This window comes from Cervus canadensis, chromosome 23 (genome assembly GCF_019320065.1).
Source record: "Cervus canadensis isolate Bull #8, Minnesota chromosome 23, ASM1932006v1, whole genome shotgun sequence".
In the NCBI taxonomy this organism is placed as follows: domain Eukaryota; kingdom Metazoa; phylum Chordata; class Mammalia; order Artiodactyla; family Cervidae; genus Cervus; species Cervus canadensis.
This window is the reverse complement of record NC_057408.1, coordinates 30,200,654-30,217,671: the sequence shown is the minus strand read 5'-3', so window position 1 is coordinate 30,217,671 and position 17,018 is coordinate 30,200,654.

The window sequence follows — 17,018 nt, the reverse complement described above, 5'->3', positions numbered from 1 at the left end:
CAGGCACTATAGTGATAGACACAGTAGTAATGCTTAGATACACAGATAGGCATGTTTCCATTTTGGTCTTTCGTATCTAGCTTCACTTGACCCAAATATGTCATTTTCTGATTCTCAGAATGAGGAATATTTTGAAATACATTTGCACATTCATGGGTGGTTAGCTATATTAACATTTTTATATTCAGCTAATATTTAAATGTATTTAAGAAACAGGCCTCAGTTTAGATTTGTGAAGTATCATAAAGAGAAATTCCTTTTAGGCTGTTAGATCTGGTGCAGCTGGGGAGATCCAGAGGTTCAAAACATCCTTCAGCCCACATTTTCACAATCCTTTCCACACTCACCATTACTGAGTGATGTGGTTGCTAACCCAGAAAACAGAAATACCTCTGAAACACTAGAACAACGGAATTATCAAATAATTGAGCTAAATTCTTACAAGCTCACAGGCTGAATTCTTTGGGAAAGACTAATATCTTCCAGATATGACCCTGCATCTGTGTCAGTTTTAAGGCTGGTTTAATGTATGGCTGGCAAAGACAAGGAAAGACTTCCCATAGGAAGAATATGAGAGAAGCAGTTATGTGAGAAGCCATCCAGTGCCTTCATCAGTGCCCTCTATTAACTCTCAGTTCCTTATTTGCCTTCAACAATTAACCCAGTGAATTCTGTACAGAGCAAATGAGATCTAATATAAAAGTATAGGTCCTAACTTTACACATGTTATATTCTGTGGCCTCAGGCTAAGCTCCATAACCCAGTTAGTCATCTTGTCAAGTTACCTGAGTTAGTCCCTCAGTTGTGTCCGACTCTTTGTGACCCCATGTACTATAGCCCACCAGGGTCCTCTGTCCATGAGATTCTCCCAGAAAGAATACTGTAGTGGTAGTTGTTCCCTTCTCCAAGGGATCTTCCTGACCCAGGGATTGGACTCAGGTCTCCTGCCTTGCAGGTGGATTCTTTACCATCTGAGCCACCAGGATGAGCTCAAGTTACCTAAGCAAGAGCACATTTGATTCTACTATGTAACAGAATAGTCTATTGATATGGAGATAATGGTGATATCCCTGGACCTTACGGTCCAGTAGTCTAAGTGTATCTTTCGTATAGTGGAAAAAACAGCCAAACAGAATCCAACTCAAGGGCAATGATTAGTAAAGTTTTGATGATGTAGCTTTGATGCTGTTATGATGATGGGGATGATGGTGGTGATATTAACAAGAGGAAGATCCTTTCCAAAATTTCCACCAGCAAAGAGCAAACAATTTCCTTGTGATCCCCTCCTCTCAACAATAAATAAATAAGACAAGCAAAATACAAATCACAAACAAAACACACTCATTTTGTGCTGTCTATAATGTCAATGATCTGCACATACACACATGTACACACACACACATACACACACACACACATATACACACTGTGTGTGTGCCTGACGAGGAAATAAGCCAGAATTATTAGCTGAGATTGATATAAGCATCAAAATTCCAGTTGTGACCTGAGATAAAAGGTGCTGTGAGGTGGTGTTCTCTTCCCTCCAGATGTAGCTATAGTTCAAAATCAGATAACGAAGAAGTCACTATTGCTGCCTGTCTCTGGCAAAATTTACATTGATTAGAGAAAAGATCATTCAACAAACATCCCTGGCACACTCACATGGTCCTGAAGACACCTGATCTATATTCATAAAGCATTTTAGGATAATTAAATATCAAATTCTAGGACAGTGCAAGACACAATTAATCATTGAGACAAACAAAGGCTCTCCATTCAGCTAATGCACTTCACAGTTGAGAAGAGAGGGGAACTTAGCAAGATTTTCTTTATAAATCCTCTCATGGTAGTGGGTTTGCAGCACTCACAGTTGCTACGTAATTTCTCTTTTACAAGCAGCAATTCAGAGCCAACTAACAGATTACAAACTGAAAATGAAGAGACAAACTTGTAACAAACAATTTCAAATGGAAGATTCCAGATTATGCTCAATGGAAACCAAAAGAATGTTACAAGTGTCACTATTTATCCAGTACTACCTGTTTTAAAATAATTCATAATTATTTATCTTTCCTTGCATATGGCATGTATTTCCTTACCCATAATGTAAAAAGAAAAACTTTAGATCAGGAATTATGTGATATACTTCTTTTTATTCTCATCAGCATTGATAGTACGTCACAAATAAGTAGACACCCAACAAATATTTGTTGAATGATAGCTGGATTCATATTCCTGACATGGAGTTATGCTTATAACATTTCCATACACAACCAAAAATTGTCACCTTCTTAGCTGCAGAATAAATGAGTCTCTTAGATTTTGTCATTCTGAACCTTATAACTGAGCCTAAACTGACATTGCCAACTTTAATTTTCCACCATTGCCCTCAAAGAACTCGCTTTTTCAACAGTTTTCCCAGATGACCTCCTTCCCACTTATCAAAGAGATTGTCTTTTCTCCATTGTATATTTTTGCCTCTTTTGTCAAAGATAAAGTGTCCATGTGTGTATGGATTTATCTCCTTTTAAATGGTGTGATTTAGCTCAGGAAACATTTACTAAATTTCATACTTAATAACTGTTTAGAGTTACCGCAGGATCAGCAGACTCATCCATATCCTAACATATGCTCTTCCCCCCGCTTCCTAAACTCACTACCTCACCTGCTACTGTATGATTTTCCCCCTTTATTCCATTCAGCCAAATCCCTTCCTGGCCAACTTTACACTTACCCCCATCAAGAGGTCATGCCTCACCCTCGTATTAATAATCAGGTAGTTCATAACCTGGTTAGCTTTCTAGAAACAGTTTGTCTCTCCAGTTTGGCCCAACATATTGGTTGTTTGACTTCCAAAGAGAGTAACAGAAATCACAAGGTCACTTCCTAGAAGCATAAATCATTAGTATGAGACTTTCTGGGAGAGGAAGGAAGACAAAGGCAACAAATACAAAACACAGTCCCAACAAACAGATTTTTACACATGATAAGGGAAAGTCTATCCTTCCAAAGAAATACAAGTACTCTGCTTAAAGGTTGCCTACATAGTCCAGCAAATTTCTGAAATTCTCTTAAGAAATATATGACACATTTTTTTTCTAGGTAGACCTCCAAGAAAGTACTAGACTCTGACATCCTCAAGTGAAGTGAAGTGAAAGTCACTCCTTTGTATCCAACTCTTTGTGACCCCATGGATTATACAGTCCATGGAACTCTCCAGGCCAGGATACTGGAGTGGGTAGCTTTTCCCTTCTCTGGGGGATCTTCCCAACCCAGGGATCAAACCCAGGTCTCCCAGATTGCAGGTGGATTCTTTACCAGCTGAGCCACAAGGGAAGCCGACATCCTCAAGAGGATGACTATATATTATCCATTGCCATATCTTCAGTGTCTAGTGCAGTGCCTCTGATATAGTGAACCTTCTGTAAGTGTTTGATGGATGAATAAGTTTTTATACTAATGAATGAATGAATTTCCTCTATGGTGCCTCATTTGAAAGAAGCTGGTCCAAGTGGCCCCATCCTGATGAGCATGCCATGCACAAGAGCTCTGCTATCTACCTGTCAAACATTCACTCCTCAAATCAGTCAGCTACAGTTCGTAGATAAAGAGGGAAAATGCTGAAAGCAGGAGCGAAGGCATAAGAGAAAAGGGTTGAAAAAAGGAACTAAGAACAAAAGAGGAATTTATAAAATTATAAAAATGCCTTCATTTGCACAGCTGTTTACTTTAATTTCTTATGTGCTTCGAACATGTTTTCCCTGTTGCATCTCACGATGATTGGCAAGGCAGTCAGAGTAGGTATTATTCCCTCCACGCTGCTGTAGCTCCACACACATTACACATTACATTACAGATGAGAGACCTGACATCTAGTGGGTTTTATATCTCCTAATTCCAGAATCTAGCTCAATGTTTATAATGACTTTATTTTTCACCTGTTAACCTGACCTCAATTCATCGTGCTAAACACATACTATGTAGATGCTCTCAGTTCGTCTATTTCCTGCTTCCTTTCTTTCCATCTCCATAATCCCTGATCTTCTCTTTCAGTTTAAACAGAATGAAGGATCCAAAACAAGGGCCACAAATCCTTCCCTGAAAGCCCTTATGTTTCCCTATATTCAAGAAGTCTTTTAAGTTATTTTCTTTCCTGTCAGTTCCAAGGCGATGACTGCCCCCCCCAACCCCACTTCTACCCCCATGTACTTCCACTTACTTGGCTCATTTATTGGGAATGAATAATTGAGTCCAATTACTACACCCATGGCTAAGCAAGTTCTGAGGAATCCCAGCGAAGCGGAGGTGGCAGCACCATTAAGACTAAAAGCCTGTAGCATAGCAGTCAAGTGCTGTCTTTAGCCCACTGTGGCTGAAAAATGTTTGGTTAAATCAGGCATAGAAAATGCCATTCTCCCCAAGATTGTTACATTCTTCTCTAAAAGAAATTTCTAAGGTTGTCTCCCCAAACTATTTTGAAATGAAGAGCCTACAACTTAGGCTTTTCTGCATTTCACCCTTTTTGTAATTATAATGCACAGAGGTATGGAGTGAACAATAGCAAGTGGAAGCAACACCGAAAGTCATCTAAGAATCAAGGATCTCAGTTGTTGGTCTTAGGTTGAGTTCTAACTTATTAGGAGACCCTTATTGTCAAGCCAGTTACCTGAGTTCAAGGTACAATGCCCAATTAGGTGAACTTATGGGACCTTTCTACCCAGATGAGGTCCCTCCTCCTCCAGGGCGGCAGCCCACCTGGCAGAGCTGAGAGTGGCTAGGTTCAGCCTCAGTTAACCCCTTGCCAAGCCCCTTTGTTCAGGGCACAATTTATCTTGCCATAGGACATGGCCTTGCCTGGTTGTCCTTTGCCAATCTGCATTTGTCCACCTTCAGGCATACCCAGGAAGCTCTTGGAGCCTCCAGCATTATGATATTAATTTGACAAAATTTGTCCTAGCCTCTCCTTTCTTCTCCCGCTCCTCACTTCCTTGGGCAGTGTCACTGTCCCTCAATTCAACTGACCCCATTTGAAGCTGGCATCCAGAAAGATGCTATTCCAGACTGCTAATTTTCACCCCAGTTTTCAGGCCCTGCTCTCTTCTCAAACAGCTGAAGATTCTTTCCACCAGTGCTTATGCCACTGACCTCATCTGGAAAATGGGCACTTGCTGCACTGAGAAGTTAGTGTGATGGTACATGTGAGATTGTGACTATGAAGTTACTTTGTCAAACACACAAAGGTATGTTATACTAATGAAGTGCATGAAATTCCAAGCAGATAGACCCAGTAGAGTGGGAGTTCAGAAAGAACAAGAAAACAGATGCCAAACCTTAGCTACACGCTTCTATGTAACTACATGGAGAAGCCGGAGCACCCAGATGTCTGCTGATCTCCTCACCTCCATTCGTGCACCTGGATAGTAAAACAAGCAAAATGTATGTTCTCTCTGTTTGTTTCTACAAAATTCCCAAGAAAAATGTTTTACAGGAAAAATGAAATCAACCCCTTCCCTTCTTTTTCCTCTCTCAGATCCCTGACATACTCACTGCATGAGATGAGGGGCACTGGAATTCAAACCTCCAAACCCAGAGGAATAAAGACTATCGGATGAGAAGATTAGCCAACCAAAATAGAGCAAGTTAGAAAAAGCGAAAGCACAGTCAGAGAGAGAGGAAAATTGAAGGAGATTGCCAGTGGGGGGTGGGGGCTGGAGAGGAAGAGGGAGTGAGCTGAGAGGAGGGAAAGAAGAGGTGAGTGAGAGATCCAGGGGAACCAGGGGAAGGGGGAGGGATGCAGAACAAGGAAAGAGAAGAGGAGAGAAGAGAACAGCAAGAGGGAAGAAGCAGGGAGAGAGCGAAAGAACAGGTTGGGTGACTGATGCTTAGTTTTGGTATAAAGGTAAATTGTCATTTAAAGTCCCAGATGTCTTCATTTGCCACAGCTAGGATTTAAAGGACAGAAGTTCAATGTAGTTGCTCTTTTCTCTAATAAAAAAATGTTTTATCCCAATGGAAAATGTGTTTCTTTCTGCCAATAAGTGTCAGCTAATCGGAAGCCTTCAATGAAACAGCACCATTAAATAATTTAACCAGGAAAAAAAAAAAACAAAAACGCTGATGTCTGTGAAATAATGTATAGATTTCAGATGGATAAAACTTTAAAACAGAAAAATAAAGTGTAAGAAATGGGCTTTGGGAAACAAAGGGACTTCTGCCACCAAACAGAAAGGAAATACATTTGATGCAGGAAATTGGAACTAGCCATGGCAGACAGTGTTGTGTAAAGCACACAGCAGGTCTCTCTCAGTGTGATAAAATTGTTTGGAACAGAGCTTCTGCAAAATGAAATCTGGAGACCAAATCAGATTATTTATTTTTCCATCCATAATACAAATATTTGCATTCAGTGAGATCTCCCAGATACGAACAGGCCCATTGGAATGGCCTCTAAGATAAGTGAGAATCTGCACCAAAATCTAGCAGATCAAAGTTCTAATCCCAGTTTTGCCACTAACTAAAGCTATAGTCTCTTTAATGCATTTATCCCCAAAAGGTCTTAGTTGTTTCCACCCCCCCACTGGTAAATCTGTATAGTGGTACTTAAAAAACTATACAAGCATCATGGAGACACACAATGAAGTTATCCTCTAACATAACTTCTCTCTCGTCAGTAATTTACTTATCCTCTCATTCATTGGTGTCTCATCAAAAGTGGGGCAATTATCTCTACTGATTCTGAGGAGACCCCACATAAAATGGTCCATAGACCAAAAGGTTTGAGGACCACATACTCTGGGGCTCTCTCTTCCCTCCCCTCCATTAGTACCCCTATTAATCATTTAGGCCAGTGGTTTTCTACTCAAACTGAGCATTAGAATCACCTGGGGAGCTAAAAACTAAAACAAAACACAGAAAAAATATTGGACTCCACTCCACACCAATTAAATCAGAATCTCTGGAGGTTGACGCAGGCTGTCATATTTTTTCAGGCTTCTAAGGTGATTCTAATTTTTGTGTTGAGAATCACTGTTCCAGATGCATCATAGAGGTTGACTGATAGAAATGCATTTGACCAGTCCCTTTCAAGCAAGACTTGGATCAAAATATGACATGGTGATTTCCATTAAGAACAAAAATTGTAACTTCAAAATGAATCAGCTAGGAACAGAGGACAGGGAAAGATTAAAGTTATTAAAACCTGAACATTGTCTTCTGCCTAATGATGGAGGTAGGACATCTATTACTGCTCCAATTTTCACAATCCTTTGTGTTGGTCCTTTATTTTCTGACTCCAGGTGAATATTTCTCAAGGCCATGTTAGAGTAAACAGAATTTTACCTGAGCTCTTCATCATAGTTTTAATCCAGATGAGATCTGGGAAGCAGATAAGTACAGACTCCCTCACATGGTCCAGCAAAGTCAGTACAGCCTTCTGAAAACAAAGGAAAAACCCAAGAAACAACACAAAACAAAAAACCAGGCTTCAGAATGGACAGAATTAAGCTTGAATTCATTCTGTTGACTTCCAGACATATGTCCTTGAGCAAGCCCCTTTACTCTTATCTGAGCCTCTGTTTCTTTATTTGTGAAACAAGAATAACTACTTTTAAGTATCATGAGAATGAGAATACAAATATAAAGACTTCATGTGTTAAAGGGACAATAAGTGTTGACAACTAGGAAGATGATTGTGATCCTGATCATGTCTTAAAGCAGAAAATTGATAGAAAGACAACACACTAGAAAACTGGTTAGCATTTTGGAAGATATCTTACATTTAGCAGTGTAATTGTTCACCAGTAGATGGATACATGGGGAGAAAGGTGAATAATATTTATAAAGCTATTAGAAATGATGAACCTTGGAAGAAAGTTGAAAAATACAGTTGGTTGCTACATTAATAACTGGACACTTGAGAGTCATCATAGGGTTTGTTTGTATGGGTGTTTTCATATTTAAAAGATACATCAAAGCTTTTAATCACTAGATAAACTCCCAAATGATCATGGGAGATGTTTATGGCAATGAAAAACTATACCCATCCCTCTTTTCCACTTTTCCACTTCACTGAACTGCCTGCAAAGACAAGAATCACTTTTCCCAGCTTTCTCTTAGACTAAAGGAGGTTATATGGCCCAGTTCTGGACTTCTGTTTTCTCTTTTCTTCCTCTCTTGATTGTGGATATAATGGCTAGAGCCATCTTGAAAGAGTAAGAGAAAAGCTAAGAGAATCACTGAGAAATCAGCCCTAGTCTCACTGAACCGCTGACCCAATGCCTGTAACTGCTGCCCTCTGGATGCTTTGTTGTGTGAGAAAAATGCAACCCATAATAATAAACATCAGATTTCTATTAGTTTGTAGTAGTTGCAGCTGAATATAGTCCTCATTGATACAATATAATCGACAAATTCTAAAAAATTCACAATTTGGAGTCTGAGTAGCCATCACCTACAGATCTCAAAATTGATATAATTAAATACATAACAGTAACCTATGCACCCAAAAGATGGACTTTTTTCTAGCTGTAAGCAGATATTAATTAAAAACTGTTTGTAAAATGCAACGCAAACTGTCCAAAGGAAGAAATTATGAACTCTAGTGTCAAGTCTCAGGCTGCTTTTATTCTGTGTGTTTAGGATGCCACCTTTTATCCTAATACTTCAGCCTTTCCTCATCTGAACCTGTTTACTCTATTGTGACATAAGCAGGACTTCTCAGTGATCACCTGTTCACGCCATGACTTGCCATGCCTTTGGGCACATCCTTATCTTTCTCACCAGGAGGAATGCTCCACCTCATGCCTGCCTCTCTGGTTATTCAAATTATCAATACTTTTTTCATGTTCCACCTCTTCTCTGAAGATGTCTCTGATTTCTCAAGTTTATTTCTCTTTTTGTAGTTTTTAGGCCACTTAATAAAGTAGATTTATGGGGGTGTGTGCACACTCACTGGCACAGCACACACCCCCTACCACCTTCGCCATGTGTCTAGGGTTGTCTCCCCTGACCGTAGCTCTGCAGAGGCCAGGCGCATCACACACTTGACCCTCCCCTCTTATTGTGCCACGCTGATTGTTAACAGGAAAATTTTGTGGATTCCCAGATAAATAATGTGGATTTTTATAGGCCCTTCAGGGGACCTGCTTTATCTAAAACCCCTGTTTAGAATATAACAAATTCTGGGCAGTCCTAGAAAGCCATCTTTAAAGATAAAAGTGGCCTGGCAACATTCACCCACATAGGGCCCTGCGAAATGCGGGCACCAGGAGACGTGGTGTTGTGGTCTGTATGTGATATGTAGACCAGGCTGTCATGTTGTGCTGGGGGCCCAGGAAGTTTCAAATCTTCCTCAAGAAGAAACCTTGGCAGCCCTCTCTGCTCTTCTCCACCCATCCTCCTTCCTGCCAACTTGTCCTCTGTCTCCTTTGTCTCAGGGAATCTTCTCTCTTCTGTTTACTTCTCCAAGGCCTTTCCTATTCTGCTTTACCTTTTGCCTTTCCCTACAAACTCCCACTCACTGTTCATTGCCTTGAATACAATTGTTTTTGCTTACTCAGTGTCTTCCCATCTCTTCTTCATTCTCCAAGTTTGATTTCTCAACTAACCTACCATGTAGCTTATAGACAAAACCAGGATTTTTCTTGGCATAAAGAATGCCAAGGCCCTGGCAGGAAAGGTATGTGTCCACAGTCATAGCATGTTAGTGCCAGTGGAAACAGAGAACCCTCAGAGTCCATGAAGACCAGGCCACTGACTGGTATCAGGAGCCACCTCAGATGTAAAAATCAACTCTCTGGCAGCAACTAGACACCACAAATTTCAGAACAGTGGCAGTTGATCTGACTAGATCAGGCTACAGAGACACGACAGTAAAATGAGAAGAGAGTTAAGAAACTTGGAAAGGATACAGAAATGAAGAACAAGTCCCTCCTTTCTTAAAAATAGTGTTTGTAGAATATTAGATTTACTAGGGAATTTGTAAACCCTTTCCACCCAGCCTTACCATGCCTCTCTTTTAGTTTGGGATTTATTTCAAGGTCTTACCAATCATACGCTAAAGCCAGTACATCACTAAAACATCTTCTGGGAGGACAGGGAGAAATCCAATCTAGGATTGAAAGCTGCAACTGTCATAGATAAAAAGTACCCTTCTGAGGGTTGCTATTGAGTCAGACAGTTGGAAGAATTATTGCAAAGTTGTTTGAGCTTTACAGAAGTTACTGGTGAGTATTCTGGACAATGCTGGGTTCCTCATTCTTAGGGAGCCCCTGGAAGAATGCAGTCAGGCTCCTTCCATAACTGCTCCCCAAAGACTCAAAGTTGCTATTATCAGAGACCCTCAGAGAGGAGTTGGCTAAATGATTTCTAATGGAAAAGTCAGGAGCTATACAGAACTAGATCTCTTTACTCTAAATTGTGTATTAACCAAACTCTCAGCACAATTGAGGGAAGATCTATCCAGATAAAAATATACTTTTTGAAGAAGAAAGCTATCCTATTCCCTGCCATGAAAAGGCATGCATGTTGAACTTATGACACTCTTGCCATCAACAAGCTGCAATAAAATCCTTTGGTTCGATCAATACTCATTCATTTGTACATTTGTGTACTGCCCACAGAAACTCCCAGTTTTTAGTCAGAAAATCTCAACTTTGCTAATAGAATCCCATACACCAACTGACACTCCAAATGTTACCAGTAGCCCTTGAATCCTCAGCCTTATGATCTCTCTGTCCTTTTCATGTATTCACATATACATGTATATGCACATGTGCACACACTTACACACAAGCATATAGAGACATATGTGTAGTTATATGCCCTGGATCAAATCATCCACATCTAGCTATTGCCTACTCTCACAGATAATTCAATATTTGCATTTTTAATTTATGTACTACAGACTTATTTTTGGTCAGTGAAAATCATAATTTTATAAATAAAACAAGAGACTAAAAGCATCTTTGTTTCCTGGGATAGCTGTGTCGTGAGTCAGATTGCTCATTCACAAGCACAGCTTTTGGATCAAATGGCCCAGCAGGTATTACAAAACCCTTCTTTGGGAAAATGGACTATCTATTCACTGGTGATGGAGAGTGGTCAAAACACCTTCTCTCATAATCAGGGTTAAAGTTTTTATGACAATTAGGAAAAGCAGAGTGGCCTGCCTCCTCAGGTAAAGGGTAGCTTAATTTATAATTATAAAGAAAGACATGTTTTGGTATCTTGATAACCTAAAGGAATATGCATTGGACTCTATTTAAGTCTTTAATTGACAACTCCAACTTGAAACTTTAGTATTATTAGTATAATGCCTTGAGCCCCCAAGATGTTAAATATAAAAGGACCTTTATGTACTTGCAACTGCAAGGCCTCTCTCAACGCATCTATATACTTTAAATTTCTTCCCTCTTTCTACTCACCTACAAATGCCACAACCTTTCCTTTTCCTGTACAAAAGGATATCAAACAAATTGCACTTTTTGATATATATCGGTCCCTTCACTCAGGAAAAACGACATGGCTATTTTATTAGACGGGAGGTCTCCAGAGCTCCTGAACCCCACAGACAGTCTCGTAAATTACCAAGAGCCACACTACCGGAACGACAATAAACTTGAAATGGGTTAAGTGGTTTTGTTTCTGCCTCTCCCAAACATCTCTCTGTGGATCATCCTGTAACCACACAGCTTCATGGATATATAATTACTGAAACCAGGGTACCTGGGGCCCAAACTCAAGAACACCATTACATCTGACCTTGAACTACAGTCAACAAATCAATTGCTTCTTTGAATAAGATTCCCTAGAAAGACTTGCTATTAACTATTAAAGAGTTTATGTATAAATATATTACTTCACTGCTTGAAATTTTTTAATTTTTCAACTCTGTAATGATGCAATTGTTTCAAAAATCCTCTAACTCCACCATTTTTATGTGTAATAATGTTTCCTTTTATTTGACTAAACTTGAAACTTTAAGAAATGACTTTGGATATGACTATTCCCTATTGATCTAGTCGGGACTGATCAAGAAGACAGCTGGAATCAGCTCATCAATGCTGCCTCCCAGGGTGCCTGCTGGGTGCAACCACAACTGCAGCTTACAAAACAAGGAGAAGGTTTGAAGAAGAAAAGCTCACTGGTGAATGCCAAGGACCTCTCACTCCTCTACTTGGCTCAGCCCTGTGTATGAGATGTCTCTGGATTCAGACTTTAGCTACTCATTACAGTACAAGTCAAAATATTGGTCTATGAAATGGGCAGCAATAATGAAGCCTCTAAATAACAATCTAGTCCTCAAATCTGTGGCTCTTTCCGATGCTTTAGCTGGTCTTCAGGAAATCTAGGGGTCTGTGATTGGTGCAGAGCCATAGGTCAGACATGAAAACAGGGTTCCGTTCCCATCCTTGGTAATCAAATGGCCTTCCCTGTGCTTGCATCAGGTGTTACCACACCTGAAGTATGTTCTTTCTCCCAACCTATCCCCCTCTAAAAGACTGGAAGCCATATCCTTTTGAGTTTCTGGATACATATAGTTCTAACCACCTACCCCACATACAAGCTTCTCAGCTATTGTTAAAGCATTGTTTCCATGTTTAGATTACAAGTGCCATTCTGACAGCTATTTTTTTTTTTTTTTTGGGAAAAGAAAATTGTATAATGGCTAAGAAGTCAGGCCTTGTAATGACACTATGGGGTTCCCAACAAGCCTCCAATAATACCTTCTCTGTGGCATCAGTAAGTATCAACTTCCCAAGGCCTTAGTTTTCATATCTGTAAGCTGGGAATGATATAACCCAGCTTTAAGAATGCTTTAAGAAACTGTCACAAGACTCAACATATGAAAAGCTTAGCATGGTACTGTGCATATACTAACTGCTCAAAGAAATGTAAGAGTTTGTTGTTCTGTACTGTAGGATTGGTTATCATGTGTCGCATGCTAGGAGTAACACAAGGAAGAAAAGACATTTTCTCGAATGAGAAAGTTTACACATCTCTCCATTTTGTATTTGCTGCAGTACCTCTCCACCTGTTTGTTTCACAAGGGCCAGGAAACCAACACTGGAAAATATACATATGCCTAGTTGTGTTCAAAATCTCAAGTACAATAAATTTGGTGAACTCCTTACATAAAACTTTACCGAAATCAATCTCAACCGCGGGGTTCACTCTCATAGAAAGGGACCCAGAGGCCCAGCCATACAAATGAAACCAGGACTTCCTTCCTAATTGTTGTCTAGTAAACCTGATCTTTGGGAAAATTTAAATGCTTGTATCAATATTCAAATTGGGAGTTTGAAAAGCAGACAAAAGAACAAGGAGGGAGCTTTGAAGCAGTCAGGAACATAACAAGGAGCAGATTCCAACTATCAGTCACGGAATTCAAAGAAAATGGCCTTTCACGGATGCCTCAAAGGAATCATTTGAGCTTGAATTTAAAAAAAAAAAAAATGCAATTATTTGGTGAAGATGAAGTCAAGCAGTTTCAAGAGGAGCATGAGGGGGCCTGCAGGAAAGCACAGATGGCTGAAGCCAAGCTCAGCACAGACCCAACCCCACGCAGCCCCTTCTCTGAAAAGGCTGCGGTTGCCTCGCATGGAGGCCAGTCAGACATGTCAGGGCGGAGAGCGGGAGGCAGCTGGAGAAGCCAAGATGAATGAGGAAGCACAGGATGAGAAAGGGCAGCTACTGGAAACCCTTGTGGTGACATCAGGAACAGAGCCAGAGACGACAACCTTGTTATCACATCTGCTCCGTCATTATAATTAAACGGTAATGCGTGTCGCTTGTTGGTCACCAGGGGGGAATTCCAAGCAGGGGAGCCCCTTCCCACTCACCCAGGCCCCTAGCCCCTGCCCTCCTTGTTGAAGTTGAGGAATTGTTCGGGGTGCTAATAGACTGGGTGTCGGGAGCAAGTGTTAATTTTGGATTACAACTGAGTGGAAATAAGATGAAGGTCTGGGGAATGCTTTGCCTTCACTCAGATGTTTCATTTCCATTTACTAGCACTGCAGAATACCCAGGGAGATGTTTTCATTCCAATTTGGAAGATTTCATAAACCTCCAAACTTTTAGGTATTGATCCAAGCTCTTGCACTTTGGAAGCCTGCACGCATGCTCTATGGGGAGGATCTGAAAGCTCCTGAGGAGAGAGGGCGGGGAGAGAGGGTAGGTGATGTAAATCTCATCTGGGGAGATTTGCTCACTCTCAGACTGCCTGCCTCTCTGCTCATGCCAAAATTGGCTCTGCCCAACCCGGGGGCCCATTAGAGGCACTCAGAACCATTAGCTCCGACTGGCTCTGTGCTGAGTAAATACTCTCGTGTCCAACTAGAAACTAGGGCAGCTGCCTGTGTGTTTTTCTTTTTGCTTTCTTTCTTTCTTTCAAAATCAGCAAAGCAAAGTTCTCAACCTCGAATGGCTCACATGCGCCTCTTAATAAGTATACCGCTTTATGTATTCTGCTAGTGGAGGTCAGTGGCAATTTGAATTTTGCTAAACTGTCAGTCTTTATTCATTTGGTTTTGAATGTCTCCGATTTTTGTTTGATTTTTGGACAGGGTCATTTGCAGAGAGCGTGCCAATAATCAGACTTCTACCATCAGAAGGTAGGATATCTTATACCGGCAGGAAAAGGCCTCTGTCTATCATCTTTGGAATCTATGAGCTACATAGCAGCTGTTTGTGAAGCCTCCCAAAGGAGGTTTTGAAAAACAAAGCACTTCAGTCAATGAAAGCAGGGAGGCTGTGGGGTGACTTTGAGCTCATGCATTATTCAGCTCGGTTTCAATCCCTGAGTATCTGGTTACCATAATGCCCTGGTACCTGGGCATCATGTGGCTGTGTTTTCAGGGCAAGAAGTAGATATAATTGAGCCTAAAAAAAAAAAAATTAATGAAAAAATAATATTTGCCTTTTCTTTTACATTTTAGGTTTAATAACAGCCTAGTGAATTAGGGAATAGAGAATCTGTGGAGATGTTTCCCTTGTGATCCAGAAAGTATTCTAACCACTTGGTGTGAGTTATTTCTACACTCAAAGCAACAGAACACCAAGCAGGACTATCATGGGGTGGCCTTGCACATTTAGTGTCTAGCTGGCATTTAGAGATGCTGCACTGGGAGGAGCGTTCACAATCAAGCCTCCTCAGACAAGGGCTAGGAATGTAGTGAGTGTTCAATAAATTCTGGTTGTACTGAATTGTGAGTGGTTCTGATTCTGTTTCTTTTTATCCAGGCTACACTTATTCTACTTCTTTTCTAATGCCACCCTCTTCAGAAATGACCTAGGGCAGAAGTGCTCTTATCATAAGTGAAATAAACACATCACTGGCAAAGACCATTCTAGAAGCTCACCAAATGCATTTCCTTTTCCTGGATACACAGCTAAACTGCATTTATCAGTTCCCTTGTGTCTCAGCAGAGCCAGAGGAATGTGAGGAAAATTGACTGGTTACCTGCAGTCTGAGATGATGGGTCTCCTCTTCTCCTTCAGCGGTGAGCTTGGAGGCCACGTGTTGAATATGGCAGTGACAAAGGATGAAAGCATCTTGAGTTCCTGCTTAACTACCTACAGCAGAGTCCTGTATCTCCCCTCCCTCTGCCAATCACTGGTGAGGACCAAACTGTTAATATGCTAAACCACTGAGAATTGGGGAGTTTTTTTTTACAACAGGCAGCATTTGTTATCTTAGTGTGGAAGTTGATTCCTTGAAATGAAGTGTTATCATAATGAAAACCAAAATGAGGGCATCGACTTAGAAGCCACATAACAAATAACTGGGAAACTGATGTTAGAGGCCAGGAAAATGGTACTTCCTGTTAGGTAACTGCAACACATGCAATAACCTGAGACGAAGATTTCATATCCATCAAGCTTGGAACTCTAGGTGAAGCAGTTTGAAAGACAGTAGGGTATTAGTATGTGCTTGCTTAGTTTAAAAATTTAATAAACTGATGAGTTCAAGAGAAAACTGATCAGGTTATACAAAGAAAAAAGAGGAAAAGAGAAAAGTCCAGTAATAAAGGAACCTTGAATTACAAATATTCATTGCTTTTTTGACCCCAAGGAGTAGGGAAAAAAGATCAAAAAGGACTTTGAGCAACATTCCACTAATTCCCACCTTTGTGGAAAAGATCAGATGAAAGATAACCCAGGGGCCTCAGCTAGCTGCCTTTAAGTTGAAAGAGGAAACCAGACTGTGAGAAAGCAAAGAGATAGTCATATTTGGACTCCACCTGGAGAAAGAACCCTGGATACCTCAGTTACTCACATGAAACCAGCTTTAAGCAGATAAATCAACAGCCCACCAAGTCTTCAAGGGCATTGTGTTGCTAGAGAAACCATAAACCAGGACTAAAACAACCCCTTGATTATTTAAGATTTAAAACAATCCTTGTGATCTCAGCCTCAGAGCCTTTAAATGCGGTCTGAAAGCTCCACAGAAGCCACATGACTGGAAAAGGTCAGTTTTCATTCCAATTCTAAATAGCAAGTGAACCAAGAACTTCCAGATGTACAAGCTGGATTTAGAAAAGGCAGAGGAACCAGAGATCAAATTGCCAATATCCATTGGATTATAGAAAAAGCAAGAGAATTCCAGAAAAACATCTACTTCTGCTTCATTGACTATGCTAAAGACTTTGACTGTTGTTCCACAAGAAATTGTGGAAAATTCTTAAAGACATGGGAATTCTAGACCATCTTACCTGTCTCCTGAGAAACCTGTATGTAGGTCAAGAGGCAACAGCTAGAACCAGACATGGAACAATGGGCTGGTTCAAAATTGGGAAAGGTATATGTCAAGTCTGTATATGTCACCCTGCTTATTAAACTTATATGCAGAGTACATCATGAGAAATGCCAGACTGGATGATCACAAACTGGGATCGAGATTGCCAGGAGAAATATCTGTCACCTCAGATATGCAGATGATACCGTTAATGGCAGAAAGTGAAGAGGAACTAAAGAGCCTATTGATGAAGGTGAAAGAGGAGAGTGAAAAACCTAGCTTA